Genomic DNA, 5,064 nt, shown 5'->3' on the forward strand with positions numbered 1-5,064 from the left:
TTGGTTGGGGTTCTAGACATGCACAAGACTAAAACAAACTACAAGACCACCAGCAAAACATTTGGTGAGGTGGTGATCACTGTTTTTTTAGGATTATTAGAAAATGTTAGAAATATAAAATGACCATCAATCTCCAGACCATCGTTGGGTCTGGAATGATCATGAGAAATGTGCAACTTCAACGCAAAACTACACTGAAGGAGCTTGTTGATGATCTAACGGAAGTCGGGTCTCCAGTCACCAAGAACACTGCTGGTAACACACTTTGCTGTAACAGACTGCAGCACCTGCGAGGGCCCTGCTCAAGAAGGTACGTGTACAGACCCATTTAAAGTTTGCCAGTTAACCTTTAAATGATTCAGAGAAGGTTTGGGACAAAGTGCTGTGGTCAGATGAAATCGGGCGCTTTGGCATCAACTGTGTTTGGAGGCAAAGAAATACTGAGTGTGACCCAAAGAACAACATCCCCACCATCAAGCATGGAGGTGGAACCATTATGTTCTGGGGCTGTTTTCCTGCTAAGGGGACAGGATGGCTTCACTGTCCCATGTACTGTAAAGTACCAGAACTTCCAAAACAGTAAGAACAGTGAAGCGATGGGTCTCCAGCATGACGATGACAAGAGTCAAAGTGGAAAGACAATATGTGGAGGGGCTAAAGCTTTGAGGTGCTGAGCAGCAGCCCATAAGCCCAAAGGATTTAGTTTCTGTAGAGACAAGTGGACCAAAACCTGTCTGCATAGAGAATGCTTCTGATAACAGGTTTAACTCTTTGCTCCTGCAGCTTTTCCTCCTGACAGCAATAAATGAAGCTGATACTCGAGGCTAAAGCGTGTGCTGTGTGTGCTGTGTGTGCTGTGTGTGCTGTGTGTGCTGTGTGTGCTGTGTGTGCTGTGGCTAATTACAGATTTATTTGTTGCTGCTGCTACAAATGGATCAAAGAATGACTTCATCCGCTCACAATAGCAAGCTCGTCAGAGTCAGGCTGTTGCCTAAAGAAATGGGATCATGCAGCGCTAACGGGAACAAAAACAACAGTTAAACCCAGCTGTTGAGGTTCTTGTCATAAACGCATACTCTGTTGTGCTACAAGAAGTGTGTTATTGCATATATAGAGGCGCCTTCCGTACCTTTGCTTTGAAAAACAAAAACAACCCGTCGTTTACACGCTGAGAGCGGCGAAAACACGTCGCGCACTGAAGGACAACAGGCCTCCTCACGGCCCTGACCCAACAGATCCCTCAGCAGCGGAATCCGCCGTCAGAACCAGGCGCGACCCCGCCGCCTGCTCGTAACCCAACAAGGGAAGCAGCACCTCTTAAACGTTTGCTTCTTACGGCTCCCGTTTATAAATCATGCTCCAACCTCGTTCTGTCTGCTGCTCGGTGAGGTTTCCGATGTAAAAGATCGACTTTGCCCGGACCGCTTCAAATCCCATCTCCTCGTTTCCTCGCATCCCTGCTCTTCATCCTTAGTTGGTACATACGCCAACTACGCTGCGTGATCGAAAACAAACAGTACTCCGAACATGGAGCTGTGCTCCTGCTCAGGAACTTTTGTTTGTAACCAAACCAGTTCTTCCTGTGGGGAACCATGCAGCCCGTTCAGCGTCGAAATCACTGATTTGACTGACACCTCCCACCTCCATGCCCTCCTTGCGCCAAACGTGCCAAACATGAGGGTCGGGGACCTTCAGGGGTCGCTTAGAAGTATTTCAATTACAGGAGGAGAATTACTGTGTTAATCACAGAATTCAGTATGCTGTTTATATTTTTTTAAATGAAAAGTTGAGAATGTGAAAGGCATTGATATGAGGGGGGGACAAGGTCTGAATTAATAAAGAAGAACTGCTTGAAGAAGGAAAATATACTAACAAAGGCTGAAACAAAAGCAAAAACATCCAGCATGCCGTAGCAGCGCTATAGCTCGTAACCATGTAACAGGTAAATGTGTGCCTGAAGAGTAGCGACAGCACCCGGTCAGGATGACACTGTCACATTTCAAAAGCTATTTTTTTAAAAGAAAAAAAAGCATAAAGATGTCTTTTGCTAAGCTATGTTGCTGTATAGCTACAGCAGGGCTGTCAAACTCAAATACACAGTGGGCCAAAATTCAGAACTGGATCAAAGTCGCGGGCTAACGTTAATATTCATTGAAAAAAACTTCCTCTAAATATAACAAGGAATCTTTTCTTATGGACTCAAACAAGTTTTGCTGAAAAACTGAGTATGGAAGAAGCAAAGCTTAATAAATGTATATATAACTTAATATTGCACACATGCAGAATCAAAGTTCCAATTAAATAACACATCAGTGGAATTTCTTAAATAAAAACTGTATTTGCAGCCTTCTGAATTAAATGTTATCATTCATCATATTTTCATCATATTCTCCCACCTGCTCCTGTTTTTATTCTTTTAGCCATTTTGGGTTCGGTAGCATGGCAGTATTTGCATGGTTGCTATGACTATGGTCAACAGAGGAGAGGGTGCTAATGAGTCCTGTCGTGACTGGCGGGCCAAAACACCAACAGAGCATTCTGGGAATTGTAGTATTAGCAGTACATGCACTGTATAATAATGGCAGGCCAGCTCTAATAGTAATTTTGTATGGCTTCGTGGGCCAAATGTAATTAGGCTGTGAGCCAAATTTGGCCCGCGGGCCAGAGTTTGACACCTATGAGCTACAGCTAACTGCCACATCTAGCATAGCAACATATACAACACTGAAAGTGAAGTTGCTGAGGTTAATATTTTTCCTTCTTCCAGTTACTACTCAAGCCGTGCATTGTTGGCTTTGGGACCTCAGCCACATGTTTCTCCCAAGCTGGAAAGTAAAGTGCTTCCATTCACGACCAGTTTATACGTATCACCTAGTAAGGACATTTGTGTTTGATCGATTTGTTGTAGCAGTGGTTCTTATTAAGAATTATAACAATAATCAATAAATGCAATAAATTGATAAATCTGAAAGCCTTTTTTTGTTTTTGTGGGTTTTTTATTTTTGTCCACCTTTAAATAGTGTGACATTTGTAAAGAAATATGTGGGTTGTGCCCATGAAAAACATTAAAAATCTTCTCTGCCAGTGCCAAACACCTTTCTGCTTTTATCTTCTATTAACTCCTGTCTGCAGTCCTGACTGAATACTTGCAGGATCAGCTTAGGCCACAGGTGTCGAACTGCAGATGCTTTCTAGCATTACTAATGGTTTTCATCACACTTATTTGTGTTCAAAGTCTCCTTTCTCAGAAGTTTGATTCTAATTTCTCGCTTGATGCTGTAAAATTGGGTTACAGCGCTTTAACTGCAGCTGCAGCAGTCACGCAGAAACTTGAATGCAGTGTCGTATTGTAACAATGCAAGTCGAGCAGGTACGTTATATAACTTTAAGTATTAAAGATAAATATATAAAAGATTTAAAAAAAATACAAAATTGAAAAAAAGAAAAGGAAAGAAAAAAAAGATGCAGAGCGATTTTAAAAATAAAAAAATTTAATTTTGGTGTTCTAAACCAATTCCAAATCTTCAAGGATATAATGCCTTTTAACCTGATTAGGCGGAAAAAATCTTTGACTAAAGTCATTCTAATAAATTTGGAGATTTTTCGGTCACTAAAGTCAATATATTGAATGCTGAGTTTGCTCAAACTAGGGACAGTGCAGCAGATCTTCTCTAACCGTTTTAGAGGAACTGGCATTGCTTTTATCACCGTGTATATTTTAGGATTACAGTGAAGACTGAATCTCAAACCAAGTTCTTCACACAGTAACACATCACAAATATGATTCATGAAATGTGATATTTCCCAAAAACCTTTGGAAAACTCCCTTTTCATTCAAATTTTCTATTAATAATAACACATCTATAGTCCATACTGGTCTGTTATGTGAACTTCTGTTTATGAATCTCAGTAGAGAAGAGCCTGTTGATCAAACTGACTGCTTGTTATTAAGAAAAGATTTAAACAGTTTTAGCTTTAAAGCAACATTCATGACACCAAAATCAATCACATTTCCCTCTTTATAAATGTGTGTGTCTGTACATACATGTATATATATTATTTTTAACGAGGTCCAAGTTGTGTGCGTGGGAGTTCGAAGCAGCCACTCCACCTAATGTCACTACTGTGCAGGATCCAAAAGCACAACGTGACAGCGCCTAAAGGGAAACAAGTCCAATTTAAAATCTTGAATAAAATTTACCCGACAAATAGACTCCTTGGTGATAGATTCAAAATAGAAACTGGTAAGTGTGTATTTTGTGAAACAGAAGAGGAGGATTTGGACCATCTATTCTTTTTGTGCAATTTTATACAAATATTTTGGTTGGATTTTCATACCTGGCTTTATTCCAGTGGGATTCAAATTACCCCATTTACCTTAAATATGATATTGTTTGGAGTGTTTTTGAAAGAAAAGAAAGCTAATTATGGTGTTAATGTGTTATTAATCTTGTGCAAGCAATTTAAACATAAATGTCGTTTTTTAAGACTAAACCAACACTAGCTCACTGGAAAAACGACTTAAACCTGTTGGTTAAATCTTTGACCTTAGTTAAAAAGAAAAAGGCTGCTTTTTTGTTTCCTTTTTGGAAGATTTTGATTTAGTGAGTTAATAATCTGTATATTTTCTTTTTCGCATGTATGGAAGTTGCTAATATGTAAGGAATGTTTATTCTCTCAATCTGTAATATATGGTGCATTTTGTTTGTATGTTAATATTACTAAAAAAATAATTAAAATAAAAAATAATAAAATAAAATAAATAAAAAACAACAACGTGACAGCCCCACACAAACGGGAAATGTTTCGTTTTCTACAATGGGACGGAGTGCAGCCACATCAGGGAACACAAATACTGACAAATCATCTGACCACAAAGAAACAGAAACAATTATTTTAGATTAATAATACTGAACATTTGTGTTTTGTATTTTAAGCATAACTGCAATTCAGAAACAAAAGAAAAGAAACATAATTTAAAATGAATTATTTAATTATCCTCCCCATGACAAAGCTGCACTTGGTATGGCCCAATCAGCACTTCCTGTGCTGTTATTTTGAGAG

The sequence above is a fragment of the Pundamilia nyererei genome, unplaced genomic scaffold (genome assembly GCF_000239375.1).
Source record: "Pundamilia nyererei isolate P.nyererei 1_Seehausen unplaced genomic scaffold, PunNye1.0 scaffold00212, whole genome shotgun sequence".
Taxonomy (NCBI): domain Eukaryota; kingdom Metazoa; phylum Chordata; class Actinopteri; order Cichliformes; family Cichlidae; genus Pundamilia; species Pundamilia nyererei.